We start from the raw sequence: 17,352 nt of genomic DNA on the forward strand, positions 1-17,352 counted from the left end.
GGGCCCAGTTGAAACCACAGGAAACTCATTTTGATGCTTCAAATTGGAGCTCCCCATCCTGTACAAAAGCTGTCACCACTGCTACTTCTGGAAGTCAGCTCCTCCTAGTCACATAGTCCTGTACTCCAAGCATACAGTGACAGGATACGACCCTCTCCCTACACAGGAATCCCCCTTACGCTGTTCCTTCTCTTGGGAGATACCAAGAGACGGGAAAAAGGCAGAAAACAAAAGCTTTCAACACAGTCTGAGACTGCAGCACTTCCAAGAAGGCTGCTCTGGCTTTGATCTATTGATTTCAAGGTCCTTAATGTGGGAAGCTGAAATGCTAGTTTTCTCCACACAATTCTAAACTGAAAAAGAAAACTCAGTATGGCACTAGAGAATTAAATGCTGCACTGAAAACTAACAAATATTGAGGGGGGTGGAAAACCCACAAATACCAGATCTGCCTACAACCAGAATATGCACTCCCAAGTCTTGGTTGAAACCCAAAAATAAAAAGTAAAGAATTAAAACTATTATTCAACAGTGCTACATCAGAGACACTGGCAAACTACAATGAATGGAAATTAACAGATAATATCCCACAAGCGCTGGTGGACAAGTTTTCTATTAAATCTTACTGGAATGTCACCTCAGAGCTACCCCTGTGAATCTTCATTAAGTCATCCCACAGCTATCTACAACAGCTTTGCTTATTTTCTCCCCTGAAGCTACTCACAAGAAGCAAAATGATGGAAAGGAAGGAAGCAGCAAGGCATTTATTACCGAGATACATTTTTAAATGAAAATGTGGATCTTTTTGTTTATGATACTCTGAGAAGGCTCTAGCACCGACTGCAGTGCATCCTTCATAAATGATGCTGGCATAAAGCCAGTTTGATGCTTGCCTTTGTATCAAGTGAACCTCTACAAATTTAACTGAGGACTGCTTCCGGGCAGAAAATAATCATTGAAAGATAAGTAAGGGAGGTGAAGTTACTTTGCAGCTTCACCAGCTTTATTTTTAACACCCTACTCCCTTTACACTTATCTCCTCACAGGGATTATCTTGACCCTCAGCTGTGCTGTGCCAATGTAAGAGGCTCTGGATGCCAGGAACTGCAATGCAACAGCCACCTATGCTGGAACCACCATGGAACAGCCACCATCTCTGCTTTCAGAAGTGGCCATGTGCCTGGGCCACCCCAAGAGAACAGCTGTACATTGCCTACAGCCATATCTCCAGGAGGCAGAAGTACCCACCTTGAGAGAAAGCACCCACCCGTGAGCCCAGCACCCTCGGCAGACGAGTGGCATGGGTAGAACAGCACTGATCTGACAGAAAGAGAAAATAAGACCCTAGAAAGACTGAAGATCTGCATGTTCATAATTAAAATATTTTGAGGGTATTTTTGCTTTTCTTTAGAAGAGGCAAGCTGTTTCTAATAAAGGATCATTTGAGTTGCTTGAACTTTGATGATTTATGAGTTTTTTCAAGTTGTTCCAAAACTGAAGGCCCCCTTGTTGAAATAAAAGTTGGTTTTGTGAGGGGTAGGATGTTAGGCTAAGCTTTTATATAATTTCTTTCAACTCAGAAGAGAGTCACCTTTATGACTCATCAATTCTGACAGCTCCTTTTTCTTGCCAATATATTTTTTTAAGGAAAACAGCCTATTTTCTTGGCTATCTTTAATTGATCCAAACACTGGCACAAGATAGATACTGTACATGCATACTCCCAATCAGGGCTTCCCTTTTTCCAAGCCACAACTTTAAAAAAGTTCATCAGAATTAGGAAAATGATAAATAGAAAAAGCACTTCTGTAGCTTTAGTCTTTTTTTTTTTCTGTTTAGATTACATATTTACAGCTATGCTTCTGGACCAAAAGAAAATTTCCAGGGTTTTTTGTTGCAACAATACATGTGAGTCAACCCACTGAAATGAATCACAATTGCACAGACACAGGGCCAAGGGATTCAGTGCTGAACGCCCTGGCACACTGGGCATCCCTGCCCACACCAGTCTGACGAGAAGAGGCTGTCATTTCTAACTCTCCTCATTCCTCATTCCTTCCTCCTTTTCCCCAAATCCACTCCAAAAATGCCCACTTCCAAACAGCAGACTTCAGCTAACACACCATGAGTCCTTTTTAAGTTGGAAAAAAAAAGGAAAATACAAGAAAAATGGTGAACAAAGGTAAACAGTTAACAATATTTAAAGCACAGAATTATGAAAAAAAAAAACAACGGGAGGGAGACTTCAGTGTTTTTCCTCAGACACTGTGACTTCCTTTCTCTGACAGAAGACTAAAGAAAAATCTCTTATTTAAGAATTTTCTGTATTAGTAAAGCAGGCATTTGGATGAAGGGCTTTCAGAATTTGTTTGGAGGGAGACTGAGGGGAGGACCCAATACAACCATGTCAGGTATAAAACATGCATCACTGATACTCAACAAATTAAAACATTAGGACTTCCACAATTTAAGAACAGCCTTGAAGAGGAGGACTTGGGCATGCTGGTGGGTGAGAAGCTCAACATGAGCCAGCAATGTGCGCTTGAGAGCCAACCATATCCTGGGCTGCATCAAAAGAAGTGTGGCCAGCAGGTCGAAGGAGGTGATTCTGCCCCTCTACACTCCTTGCGAGACCTCAGCTGGAGTCCTGGGTTCAGTTCTAGAGTCCTCAGCACAGGAAGGACATGGATCTGTTAGAGCGAGTCCAGAAGAGGGCCACAGAGATGATCAGAGCACTGGAGCACCTCCCTTTTGAGGACAAGCTGAGGAAATTGGGGTTGTTCAGCCTAAAGAAGAGAAGGCTCTGGGAGACCTTATAGCAGCTTTACAGTACTTATGGGAGGCCTAGAGGAAAGCTGGAGAAGGACTCTTTACTGGGGAGTGCAGAGCTAGGATGATGGTAATGGTCTTAAACTGAAAGAGAGTAGAATTAGATTAATTAGGAAGAATTTTTTCCCATGAGGGTAGTGAGGCACTGGAACATGCTGCCCAGAGAAATTATGGATGCTCCATCCTCGGAGGTGTTGAAGGCAAGGTCAGATGAGGCTGTGAGCAACCTGATCTAGTGGAAGATGTCCCCCTGCCCACAGCAGGGGACTTGGAACTGTATGATCTTTAAAGCCCTTTTCAATACAAACCATTCTGCGATTCTATGAATTAGACGCTATTGTGATAGGTGATAGGATAATGTGATAGGTTTGGATTTGGGAGTTACATTTGTTTGAAAATGTTGTAGGAATACCTTTAAATTCCACTAGAGATACAACCTTCTACAGTGATAGAACAGCATAACACAGCCCTGCTCATTTCATGGAAAGCAAACCTTGCAGAGCAAAGCACCACGAAGAGATTTTAACCTCAGCCTCCTGTCCTTTGTAGCCATGCAACCACTCCACTTCCAATTGAAATCAGTTATTTATGGACATCAGCCTCCACTTACGCAAAAGCAAGACTGTGCTTCTCAAGTCAGAGTAAAGGTTACAATGATTCGTGCCAGTCTGTGGCCTGCTGCTGGAGTACAAATTGATCTGAGTTTCTTTGCCTTCTGGTTTTAGTGGAAAGGTCATTTGGAGCTTTTTTCTGCTGCTCTGGCAATGGTGAGTTCCAATATTGGAAGGTACACTTTTCATAGAATAGTTTGGGTTGGAAGGGACCTTAAAGATCATCTAGTTCCACGCCCCTGCCCTGGGCAGGGACATGTCCCAGATCAGGCTGCCCAAGGCTTCATCCAACCTGGCCTTGAACACTTCAGGGATGGGGCAGCCACAACTTCCCTGGGCAACCTGTGTGAGAGCCTCACTACTCTCATAGTAAAGAAATTCCTCCTTATGTTTAGTCTAAATCTGCCCCTTTCCTATTCACAGCCATTGCCCCTAGTTCTATTACTACAAGCTTTTGTAAAAACATCCCTCCCCAACTTTCTTGTAGGCCCTCTTCAGGTACTAGAAGGTCACTAGAAGGTCTCCTTGGAGCCTTCTCTTCTTCAGGCTGAACAACCCCAACTCTCTCAGCCTGTACTCATATGGGAGGTGCTCCAGGCCCTGATCATCCTTGTAGCCCTCCTCTGGACCTGTTGCAACAGCTCCATAATCCTTCTTCTGTTGAGGATTCCAGAACTGGACACAATACTCCAGATGAGGTCTCACAAGAGAGAAATAGAGAAGCAGAATCACCTCTCTTGACCTGCTTGCCATGCTTCTTTTGATGCAGCCCAGGGTACAGGTGGCCTTCTGGGCTGTGAGCGCACATTGCTGGCTCATGTCAAGCTTCAAATCAATCAGCACCACCAAGTCCTTCTCCACAGGTCTGTTCTCAATTGCATCGTCCCCCATCCTGTACTGAAACCATGGATTGCCCCAACCCAGGTGTAGGACTTTGCATTTGGCCTTCCTCTACCTCATGAGGTTTACACAGGCCCACTTCTACAGCTTGTCCAGGTCCCTCTGGATGACATCCCATCCTTCCGGTGTGGCAACTGCACCACTCAGCTTGGTGTCACCTGCAAACTTGCTGAGGGTGCACTGGATCTCGCTGTCTGTATCATTTATGAAGATATTAAATAGCACTGGTCCCAGTATGGACCCCTGAGGGTCACCACTTGTCACAGATCTCCATCTGGACATCCAGCCCTTGATCACTACTCTCTGAATACAACCATCCAACCAGTTTCTTATCCACTGAACAGTCCACCTATCAAATCCTTATCTCTCCAATTTAGAGAGAAGGATATTGTGGGGGACCATGTCAGAGGCTTTACAGAAGTCCAGATAAATCACATCTGTTCATTTTCCTGTGTCCACTGCTGTGGTTACCCTATCACAGAAAGCCACCAGGTTGGTCAGGCAGGACTTGCCCCTGGTGAAGCCGTGCTGGCTGCCACTAATTACCTCCCCATGCTCCATATGCTTTAGCATAGCTTCTAGGAGGATCTGTTCCATCAGCTTCCCAGGCACAGAGGAAAGGCTGACAGGTTGGTAGTTTGCAGGGGCATCTCTTCTACCCTATTTAAAAATGGGCACAATGTTACCCTTCTTCCAGTCACCAGGGACTTCTCCTAATAGTCATGACTTTTCAAATATTATGGAGAGTGACTTGGCAACTACATCAGCCAATTCCCTCAGGACTCTGGGATGCATCTCATCAGCTCCCACAGACTTATATATGTTTAGGATCATCAGGTGGTCACCAGCCTGATCCTCCTCTACAGTGGGAGGGGCTTTACCCCTCTGGTCACCACCTTGTTGTCCACTGACCCAGGAGGGGTGAGGAGAGCTGTCAGTGAAGACTGAGGCAAAAAAAGTTGTTGAGTACTTCAGCCTTCTCCTCATTTTGCTTTTCTTCATCTTTGGTTCACAGCTTCTCCTTCCAAGAGTTCCATCCTGTGTAAGAGATTTCACACGATGCAGTGCTATCAAGCACTATTAACACCTTATGTCTAAGTCCTTGACCTGCACTTTTGCTAGGTCTATCAGATCTAAAATAAATTCTGGGAACTCATGTATTTATCTTTTCACAGATTTCACCTCCTCACTGTTGGTAAGAAAAACCCAAATTCCTGCAATGTTTGACATGCAGGAGGCACGTAACATGTAGGAGGCATGTAACAGCCTAATTTATCTTCTCAATGATACTTTAATGCTCGTGATTGCAATACTGTACTGAGATCTACCAATACCTACAGGAAAGGAGACAATAAAGAAGGCATTTACAGTCTCAGCAGGAAGACTCCTCAAGTTTCGCACTGTGTTGAGTATGTGCAGCCACTTTCCTTATAGTTTGTAGATAACCAGAGTGCTGAGATTCTTCTCGTGCCCTTGGAAAAGTCAGATGGAGGTAGCGAGATTTTGGAAGTAGGCTACTATAGTGAAAAGACATTACAGAAATTTTTTCCTTTCTTCTATGTTGTTCCTAAAACTCACTGTGTGATCATATAGCACAAAAATCCCTGCCTTTTTTCCAGTACTAATCATGATCATGGAGGAAAGTCTGTGAAGGAGAGATTAATGGAGAGCATTTTCCTCTTACCTTACTCATTCAGCTGTACAAAGCAGAATTAAATAATTGCTTCCCCTGCCTTCACCACTCTGCTCCTTAGGCTGTGAAGTGCTCTGTGAATCACTGATGATGATGCCAGAGCCAACAGGCCATAGCAACATTATTTTTCAAAATCCTAGCTTGTCAAAGTTGATTTCAAAATCAAGCTGTCTTTGATACTAGGCATGAGACCTCAAAAGAGCAGCAACTAGCAAAATAGGGTTTCTCTTCAAATGGGCAAATGAAGTAAATTTTCTCCTCTCCTCATCAACCAAGAAGTCACTAGGTTATTTTAAATCAATTTTAGCATCAGGTGCAAGTTCTAAATTTCACTCTAACTATAGTCTAGACATTCTGCTAAGGTAAGGATTACTAGCAATAACCATTACATATAAACAAACCATAAAAAATAGTCAACAGTAGTCAAGTTCTAATAGAACAGAGAGGAGTGAGTATCAAGGTACAGGATTCTTATAACCAACTAATGCCACAAACAAAAAAGAATAAGGATTTAGGACCTAGATTCTCAATAATTAAGCCTGCACATCATCTTCAAGATCTGAAAAGCAAAGGAAATAATTTCAATTCCTTATTGGTCAATTACAGCAGTGCACAATGAATTAACAACAACAACAAAAATCTCACCAAGTCAAGAAAATCAGATATATTTACAGTTTTCTAAAATACCAGCAACACTAGATTGGAACTTATTTTACACTGCCTTGAGGAGTTTCTACAAAGGAAACTCAGTAGTATATCCCAAAAATGTCTGATGAAAGCCATTGGAGTTTTGTTTTTGTATAGAGATGAACCTCGTTCATGTTAATAGGCTCTTAAGCGCTACAATCATATAAGCAACCAGTAAAGTAGCAATAAAAATAAAATTAAGGGATACTCACTCATTCCCTGTCAAGAAGTCACATCTGCACAGAATAATTCAGGCGGGTAGGGACCTCAGGAGCACCTATAGTCCAACCTCCTGTTCTGCGCAAACGCAGCTCTTGGGTCCAACCAGGCTGTTTCAAACTCTAACCAGTTAGGCATGGAGCCTTTCAGGGATGGTGATCTCCCAGTCTCTCCAGGCAACCTACGTCAGTGTTCAGCTTGCCTTGTGGTGAAGAAATTTGTCCTTATGCCAAGTCACAACCTTCCCTATTTTAGTTTATGACAAGTATCTCACCTTCCTGCCATATAACTCTGTGAAGCACCTGTCTCTGTCTTCTCAGAAACCTTCCCACAGATCCTGGGGACTACTGCTATGTCCCCCAAAGCTGCTTCTCCACCAGGTTGAATAAGCCCAGTTCCATCACCCTCTCTTCTCAGGGCAAATCCGTCAGCCCAACCAGCCTGGAAGCTCTCTGCTCAGCTCCCTCCAGCTTAATGTCCCTTCCATACTCTAAGCCCCAAAACTGGATGCAGTATTTCAGGTGTGGCCTAGCAAGTAGCAAGCATAAACAAACAAACACTTCCAGCAAGCTACTGGCTTCAGAAAAAGCACCAAGTGCCAACCCTCCTGCTGCCAGGACACTGCAGATTCACGCTGAGCCTGTTGTCCTTCAGGTACCCCCCAAGCCCTTTCCAGCATTTCCCACCCTGTCCCAGGCACAGGGGGTACGTTCTACTTGTAAAATAAAAAGCAGTAAAAGGCAGGGTGTTTTCATTTGAAGCTGGCCCATGCTATAGTTCTTTGCATTCCTAGAAGGCTGTCTGGAGGACACACACTGCAGCCCTTTCACCTGAGAAAGCGATTAACGTAGCTCGGAGAAGTTTCAGCTATCAATTTTGATGTTATGTTATTGGTGCCATAGTAACTGTTGTAGTCATTGTGATCCAAGGGACTGAGCAGGGCAAGGAAAGACAGTATTTTCTTCTTTAAATAACATATTGGAAGACGAAGGAAGGAAGGAAAACTTATATCTTCAGGGCCTGCATGCAAAAACGTTCAAACCTTCCCCCTACACAGCTGCCCTTTCACATCACACTTTCACCTCTAAAAATCTTGCTTATTCTATAAGAATGTTCCAAAAGTGTACTTGTTGGGATGTTTGCAGAGAACCAACACACAGAAATATTCAGTCATGGATGAAAAGCTTCTAGACTGGCAGACTTTTCAAAGAAATAAAAGCAATATCATGTTTTATAATCTGAGTAAAATACCACTTTCCAGATCAGCCAACACATTTTAGAAGGTAGAAAATAATTCTGCTGTATCTATCTGCTATTTATTCTCTATACTTGGGAAATATTCCATCTTCCTCTCCAGAGGAGTAATATTTTCCTTTAAAACAATATTTTGAAATGTAGTTAACATTAGCAGAAGAGTGCAGTGCAATGAGGTTACATAGCTGCTTTACCTGATCTTCACCACCAATTGCACAATGGCATTCCAGACTCTGGTGTTAAGGGCAGATCTTTTACCTATTTTTAAATTTTAGTACTGAAAGGAGAAATTAATTCAGTTTTAAGACAATTAACAGCTCAGTCCTGCATTTCCTGACATTATCCCTTTATCAATAGTATTGTTGTTCTGATTATTTCCACTGCTGTGCCAAGCACTACTTGTAACATGGCTTAAAGGGATCTCATGACAAGGGAATTGGGTTCATGTATACAGGACACGAGGTCAGCTGCCAAGCAACTGGGAGAGGAAAAAGTTTCTAGAAGGTGGAAGTCTAATAAGGTTAGAAAGTTTGGGTGGCCTCTTCTACCCGCTTTAGATCAATTTATTTTCCATTCCACTGAACGACTAACCCAGCCAAAATGAAGAACATCCTGTCTGCTCTGACTATAGTCCCTAAACACCACCCAGGAGAAGATGTAAAGATAGCAGTGAAGAATTCCTCTCAAAGTCCAGACACTATAACCAGAGCAAACTAATTCTATATTCAGATTCATCTAGGACTAACAGCCAGTCACATAGCTTTTGACTGTTCATGGTTGCCTAATAGTGTGGGAAGGAGTCATCTGGCCTAACTTCAGCTCTCCTCAAGTCAGACAAACTGTCTATAGCATTTGCATAGGTTTCCTTCTAAGCTGAGAATACACTTGCTTGCTTTAATAAATTAATTCCCAGTGCATTACCTAAAGTATATAGGGAAGATACTCTGCTAGCAGAAGAGAAAAACAGAATGTAAGGCTAAACACTGGGAAATTTGAACTGCAGGCACTGCTGCGAGCCTAATTCAACAACTTTCCTACGATATTTGATTAATAGAACCACATAGTCTTAAAGCTTAGTGCATCATTCTACACTTAAATGGACTCTCACAGGCAGTCAGACCAACTTCTCTGGAACTGCTTGATGGAGAAAATATTTGTTGGATTTGGTCCATTCCTATCCAAATAACGGCAAGACTGCAGTGGCACCGTAAGTTCCCAGTCTGGCTACAGGCACCACTGTTCTAGGAACTGTATCAGTGTTCAAAGGAACCAGCGTCCCTATTCAAGAATCTTAAAATCAGCTTCACAGCAAAGGAAGAGTAGATGTCAACACATGTTTTGAAACAGAAACATTCCTGCGGGATACAGGTTCCTTGTATACTCAGTGAATCAGTCAGCTTAACCAGTACTTATCGACGGAAGAGCTTTATCTCTGCTGTTCCTCTATGTCATACATTTTGAAGGTCATATAAACAAACTTGTGTATTCCTTGAGTTTAGGCCCCTGCAATAGATATTCCAATCAGGTCCCTTCACCAATTAGAAAAGATCTTGTCAATAAAGTATCATAATTTGCTTTGAAGTTATGGGGTTTTGCAATGGGAGCCACAAGCCTCAGCTCTCTCCCATTTCATTGACAGAAAGAGATACCCTGAAGAAACCTTGTTTCCAAACTCCTGGCATAAGACAGGCACACAAATTTTATTTGCCTGAGTCACTTCCCTGGTTTTATGCCCCTCATACTCTTTGACAGAGATAGTAGTGCAGAAGTGGGTGGCTATCCTGCTGTACAATGAGACATATTCACAAGCACTAAGGAATACACCTGGCCCCATCACATCTCCTAGAAGCAGCCACACTGATGCCAACTTAAAACTGCCACCTTCAATACAGAAATCTAACATGGGTAAGTGGTGTTCTAGAAGCAGAAAAAGAAAATAACCCCTCACCCTCAACAAACCCCTGTGGCTGGCAAGCTTCTCCTTAACACAAGAATTCTCAAGGGCAATATACACAGGGGAAAAGCAGCAGACTTACTGGGAGTTGATGGAGTTTAGCCTATACACATATAGAGGGAATGGCAATGTCAAGTGCTGACCATAGGAGACAGAAAAATACAACTTGCTTATTATTACTATATGACTATAAAGGAAGCACTCTAACCAACTGGTAAAGTTTCTAAGGAATATAAGTGTATGGAAAAGCCATCCCTAATTGAACCAAGCCCCAACAACGAGGAGAGAGCATATTAATGAGGCAAGGCTAGGATACGCGATGAGGAGATAACAATACCCTCAGGAGTTACGCTGGTATTAAATGCGACTTTATTACTGCATTACTCTTACAAATCTTTACAGCAAGAATAACTGTTTATACAGATGTTCTTGCAACCATCAGTTATTCTAGCTTAAACACACATACAAGGAACCCTGACATTTTAAAATTACAGGCCATTAGATTACATTAGATGTGTTATCTTGCTGCAGCAAGCTACCAGGCTTTACAATGCTGATGCATCTCAGTTTCACTGAAAGAATGTATTAATTGAAATGAGATACCACACCTTTAATAATGCAGTTTGACGTAGCTCTCTCACAGTTGTTTTTTTTTTTTCTATTCAGTGCCTTTATTTTAATTCCTCTGAGTCCTACTAATATGGTTCATTTTATCATTAATAGGGCTTTCTTCACTTAAGTAGCACATGCCAGGCTAAACTAAAATTATAGGACTGGTTTACTGTTACAGAGTGATGCACAGTTGATACTTACGCAAAATTAAGCAAGGCTAAACTCCAGTTTCCTATCCAAAGTCACTCACAATCAAATTAGAAATTCACAGAAGTCCAAAATCCCACTTTCTTCAACATACAGATGACACCAAACCTATCACCGCTAGAAATACTCTCTTTACAAAACACAAACAAATAAATAAACAGCCTTTGCAGCAAGAGCCAGAGCTCTGACCCCTCTCCCCACTCAGGGGAACATCTTAGTGCTACTGGTTCAGAACTCCAGGCTGCAACAAGAGGATTATGAGAATCCACCCAGACTTCAGTTTAACTTAAACTCCCCTGTGTGGCAGTGTCCAGATTATAGTAACGCTAACAGAGGAAAAAGAAGACTTCTGGCCTCCAAAAGACCCGCTCTGGAGAAAGGTCACAGATCCAAGGAGTCAAAACAAGACCCCCTAAAACCTCTGGATTAGAGGAACAAAAGTACCTCAATCCTTGCAGATGTAGTAATTCATCACTTCATGCCTTGGCTCTCCATCTGTAAAAAGAGGACAGCCTCCCTCCCCAGCCCCACCAGAGAAGAAATGTACTGCAGACCACAGGATGGATTCCTATCAGTGCTACACAATGGTGACAGCACTCACATGAGGATTTAAACCAGATGAGAATCCAACTAGCGAGTCACACAACTTAATCATTAGAAATAAAAAATGCACAGCAAGCTTGAGAGTTTTCAGTCTGTTCATTTCTGCTTTAATTTCCTTGTTTGGCACTATTTTACAGCCTAAGACAAGTTTTAAGTTGTCTTACACCACTAAAATCCCCACTAGCCTGTCTTCTCCATGCCAAGAGGTCCACCAGCCCTGCTTGCAACCACAACAATTTCTTTTATTTTCGATTGAGGAAGATGTCATTTGAAGTGGTCAGAAGTGAGCTGGATGACAACATACTGGGCATTTGCTAAGGTCTTTAGGCCAAAGAATAAATTGATGGGAGACAATCATAGAGCCAGCTGAAGTAGATGGATCTACTAGCCAGACATAGCATGACTCCTATTTCTGGTTTTCACCTATATCAATAGGGCCTGGCACACTGACTGTCAATACCAATAACATTCCTCAATTTTTTATTTCTTTACAAGACTTACATTGCTTTTCAATAACTTTGTACTAACATGTCAAGCTCCACATAATTGGTGCAGTCCAAATCATCTAGACTTAGAATGGTCAATGCTGAGTAGATTTTTGAAGAGATAACCCTCATGCTCCAGAGCTTAAGCCAAAGCAGGATTAAAAGGAAATATAATGTGTTAGGCAAATTAAGCCACATTTGCTTCACTGGCAGCTTCTCCTGCTTTCTCTTAGTAGGAGCATCCACTCTGTGTATTGCTGGAAAAGCAGATGCTTCCCTCTTGCACCACAGCTATGGCAAAGCCCCAGGTTCCATGCATCAAGGAGATATTAAATGTGACGGAGGAAGCACAAGAAGTTACAGACAGCTTCCTTCTTACACATGGACCTCTTGGGCCTGCATGGAGGGCACGAGGAGTTAGGCGCCCTTCTGCTCTGCTCGCTAGGTCCTGGGTAGCCCAAGCACAGGAGTGAGACCTCCTGTCACACTGAACTGCAGAATAAACCGTCCAAGAGAGAAGTTCCCACCCAACCCACAAGTTTCTGCTCTTACACAGGAAGGCTTATATTCCCTTAATTGTTATCATGCCTAGAGTGGTTGCAGACAGCTTCATAACCTACACAGAACTGCTTCGCTGTTGAGTTCTTGCCTTCATTAGCAGTCAGCAGAACTCACGGTCACAAGGTATTTCACGTACCATATGAACAACAGAGTCATGTACCTCTCTCTCCATCCTCTGTTCTAAAGAAGGCTCTATAGAAACCACCGTGTTCACTTTCCCAAGAGAAACGGTGTTTATATGCACTTTACTTCTCCTCTTCCAGGCTACATACTCAGCCTTCCTTGGCCCAAAATCCCTTCTTCTCACGTTTCTCATTGTCCTTCTGCCTCTGGTCCTCCACCAGCCAGCTCACTGTGTCAGTGCCAATTCCCTGAAGCCTGACACAGCATTACCTTTCCAGCTGATACCGGAGCGAACCATTACAGCCTGAAATTCCCAGGAATTCAGGGAATCTTCAGGTCACGACAATTTTAACAACAATTTGCCTAACCACTGTCAGAAAACAGAATCCACCGAGGCTTACTAAAAGCTGGAAATTAAATTCAAGGCGCGCAGCTGAAGGGAGCCGTTACCCTGGTATCTGGGTTGATATCACCTTCACGCTCGTTCTGTACCGGCAATCAGACAAAGAGCTATTTAAAGCGTCTCTCCTGTCAAACGTCAAAATATTTAACTATTAAGTTTCACCCGTCACTCTCCCGTCTTGCGGCACCAGCGCGCAGACCTATTTTTTTTTTTTTTCTGCCCCTGTGCCCGCAGAGCGAGACGGATCGACTCTCCGGGGGAAGAAGGGGCTGCCGAGGCGCGACATCCCTGCTGGGAGCCCCGCGACACCCCCCGGGGGGATTCGAGCCCCGCGACACCCCCGGGGGGGGGGTTCGAGCCCCGCTCCGCGCACCTGCGCGGCTCCTGTTTACAGCCGCCCGGCTCATCCCGGCCCCGGGGGCGGGGAGGAGAAATGCGATTAAGAGATTAAGTTTGGCAGAGATGCGGGAGGGGAGGATAAAAGCGCCATCCGAAGGCGCTGCGGTCCTCGCCGGGGATGCCGCGGTGCGGGGATGGGGGGGGCAGCCGGGGCGGGGACGGAGCTCGGCGCGGGATAAAGCGGCGCGGGCAGGGGAAGGACGCCGGGTCCCCGGCGGGGGTCACGCCGCCCGCCCCGCGGTCTCACCTCGATCCACTTCTGAGCCTCGGTGAAGGCCAGCTCCGGCTGCGGGGGCTCCGGGGGCGGCTGCGGCTCTCCCGGCCCGGCGCCGGCCATCTGCGGGGCCCCGCGAGCAGCCCGCCCGCCGTCACCTCTCTCGGCCGGTGCCCGGTGCGCCCGGCCGGCCGGCGGAGCGGAGCGGAGCTGCGCCGCCCTCGGCTGCCGGCTAAAAATAAAACAGACGGGCGAAGCCGCTTTGCCTTCAGCCCATGCAAATGCCCGCGCCGCCGCCTCCTCCCCGCCGCCAGCATCGCAGCACAGGCGGCGCTGCGGCCGGGGGTGGGGCGGGGGCGGCGGCGCCGGGGACGGCGGGGCAGGAGAACCTGGGGTTTGGGGGGAGCGGGGCTGGGGAAACCCGGGGTTTGGGGGGAGCGGGGCAGGGGAACCGGGGGGTTGGGGGACAGCGGGGAGAGGGAGACGCGGGGTTTGGGGGTGGAGGGATGGCAGGGAAACCCGGGGTTTGGGGGGACAGTGGGGGCAGGGAAAGCCGGGGTCTGGGGAGTGGAGTGGGGACAGGGAAACTCGGGGTTTGGGGGGGCAGCGGGGAGAGAGAAACCCGGGGGTTGGGGGGAGTGGAGGCAGGGGAACCCGGAATTTTGGGGGGACAGCAGGGCAGGGAAACCCAGAGTTTGGGGACAAGAGTGGGGACAGAGAAGCTCGGGGTTTGGGGGGGTGTAAGGGTGGCAGGGAAACCCGGGGTTTGGGGGGCAGCGGGGCTGGGGAACACGGGGTTTGGGGGTGGAGGGATGGCAGGGAAACCCGGGGTTTGGGGTGGAAACCCGGGGTTTGGGGGGAGCGGGGGCAGGGGAACCCGGGGTTTGGGGGGACAGTGGGGGCAGGGAAAGCCGGGGTCTGGGGAGTGGAGTGGGGACAGGGAAACTCGGGGTTTGGGGGGGCAGCGGGGAGAGAGAAACCCGGGGGTTGGGGGGAGTGGAGGCAGGGGAACCCGGAATTTTGGGGGGACAGCAGGGCAGGGAAACCCAGAGTTTGGGGACAAGAGTGGGGACAGAGAAGCTCGGGGTTTGGGAGGTGTAAGGGTGGCAGGGAAACCCGGGGTTTGGGGGGCAGCGGGGCTGGGGAACACGGGGTTTGGGGGTGGAGGGATGGCAGGGAAACCCGGGGTTTGGGGTGGAAACCCGGGGTTTGGGGTGGAAACCCGGGGTTTGGGGGGAGCGGGGGCAGGGGAACCCGGGGTTTGGGGGGACAGTGGGGGCAGGGAAAGCCGGGGTCTGGGGAGTGGAGTGGGGACAGGGAAACTCGGGGTTTGGGGGGGCAGCGGGGAGAGAGAAACCCGGGGGTTGGGGGGGAGTGGAGGCAGGGGAACCCAGAATTTGGGGGGACAGCGGGGCAGGGAAACCCAGAGTTTGGGGACAAGAGTGGGGACAGAGAAGCTCGGGGTTTGGGGGGGTGTAAGGGTGGCAGGGAAACCCGGGGTTTGGGGGGCAGCGGGGCTGGGGAACACGGGGTTTGGGGGTGGAGGGATGGCAGGGAAACCCGGGGTTTGGGGTGGAAACCCGGGGTTTGGGGGGAGCGGGGGCAGGGGAACCCGGGGTTTGGGGGGACAGTGGGGGCAGGGAAAGCCGGGGTCTGGGGAGTGGAGTGGGGACAGGGAAACTCGGGGTTTGGGGGGGCAGCGGGGAGAGAGAAACCCGGGGGTTGGGGGGAGTGGAGGCAGGGGAACCCAGAATTTGGGGGGACAGCGGGGCAGGGAAACCCAGAGTTTGGGGACAAGAGTGGGGGCAGAGAAACCCGGGGTTTGGGAGTGGAGGGATGGCAGGGAAACCCGGGGTTTGTGGGGCAGCGGGGGGAGGGAAACCCGGGGTTTGGGGGATGGAGTGGGGACAGGGAAACCCAGGGTTTGAGGGGAAGAGTTGGGGCAGAGAAACCCGGGGTTTGGGGGGTGGAGGGGTGGCACAGCACCTCCAACATTGAGGAGGCAGTGATCCCCCCCTGTCCCGCAGCTCCTGGAGGGCACCGAGCCACCCGCGTATCACGGGGAGATGTTGGTTGCGGGTGTTGCATTAAGCACCTGATTAATTAACAGTATGGCACGAAGCACCCGAGAACCCCCTGTCCTGCCCGTCACCCGCTACCTCTGACCCGCTGCAGGCATCTCCTGGTGTTGCTAAAGGGAGAGGGTGGCCTTCCAAAACTGTGCGAGGGTCAGCACGGCACCTGACAACATTTTTTTTCTTTGGAATCAAGGTGTATTTAAAAAATACCGCGCTCCAATGTTTGGTTTTCTCCCTTCATGCAGGGAAAGAGGACAAACTCTGTCCTGGAGAGACTCACATTCCTAAATTGTGTCCTGTGAGTGGTCCTAGCTCAAACAGATGCTTTTTAGCCTAAGATTAAGTATAGAAATTTCTAGAAATGGAAGAATTTTTTTTTTCACAAGGCCTTTTTAAAGCCAAATCTCAATTCTTGAGTTTTTGAAAGATGAGCCCAAGCTACTTGGGCTTGTTTAGATTTATTCAAGCGCAGATACCTGTGTGCTGGAAACACAGGTATGCAAGCATTAACCCCTCCTACTGATGGTTTTTTTTTGAGAGGGGTCATAACTGGTCACATTCTCAGCTTGTAATTAGTTGTCAACAAATTTTGACAAGACGCAAAGTACAGAATCTACTTTTCAACATGCCCTTATTTTAGGTATGAATTTGCCTCATTTCAAAACTTTGGATTTTGAGTCTTGTTTATTGTTATAACGTAGTCAAAGGAAATAAAACACTAACTCTTCAAATACAAATCTATCACGTAAATGCGTATATTTAACTCTATTTCCATTCTGGGATTTTGTCTTTATTGTTCTCTACCTTTTGTTTTGATCTTTGTTTATTGTTTGAAATTTGCTGGAATAATGAAGGGCCTAAAAACATGAGATGAGCTTACAGGGATTTTTCTGAGAACTGCAACTAGATGAAAACTATGTGAATAGTAATCTAATCTCAAACATTTAAAGAAATATAATAAGTGTATTTTGAAATACTTGTGCTTACACAAGCTATTTTCTGATTCTTGTAATATTTAAATAACACTGATATGTATCAGACATCAATCAGATTTATTCTCCCAGGGCAGTGGAAGACTAACAATTTAAAATAATTATCCTACTTCTTTTTTTTATTACTTTGTGATATCAAATGTATGATTTTACTGTCTGGTGATCTCAGCATCACCTCTCAGAGAACTAGAAGGTCTGGAATGGGCTGGGGTAAGCATCACAGAGCAACCATTTGGTACAGAGGCCACCACCACATACCTTGCCTTAAACTGAGAGGTCGATATTCATTTCTGATTTATACACTTGATTTTCATGGATCACTAAAGGTAACATTCTTTTATACATGCTTTCATACACACTTCTAATGCACTCTTACGTTCAGGCATACACGTCTTTTAAAATTAGTTAAATCTACACAAAGACATGGATATAGAGCTAGTGCAGCGTAGGAGTGTAAAAGACATCCTGAATGGCAGTAGGAATCTGACCACTTATTTCCTAATCCTAATCCAGAACCTGCTTCTCTTT

The 17,352-nt window shown here is 46.2% G+C and overlaps 1 protein-coding gene across 1 annotated transcript in view; it reads right to left on the minus strand.

Moving 5' to 3' along the window:
* LIMCH1 (LIM and calponin homology domains 1) overlaps positions 1-13,868 on the minus strand; it is a 185,054-nt gene extending 171,186 nt beyond the window's left edge. Inside the window, exon 1 of the mRNA XM_069856127.1 lies at positions 13,788-13,868. The gene's annotated coding sequence lies outside the window, so the exon portion shown is untranslated. The remainder of the gene's footprint in view (positions 1-13,787) is intronic.
* Positions 13,869-17,352: the final 3,484 nt, after the last annotated feature.

The sequence above is a fragment of the Phaenicophaeus curvirostris genome, chromosome 4, assembly GCF_032191515.1.
Source record: "Phaenicophaeus curvirostris isolate KB17595 chromosome 4, BPBGC_Pcur_1.0, whole genome shotgun sequence".
Classification (NCBI taxonomy): Eukaryota; Metazoa; Chordata; class Aves; order Cuculiformes; family Cuculidae; genus Phaenicophaeus; species Phaenicophaeus curvirostris.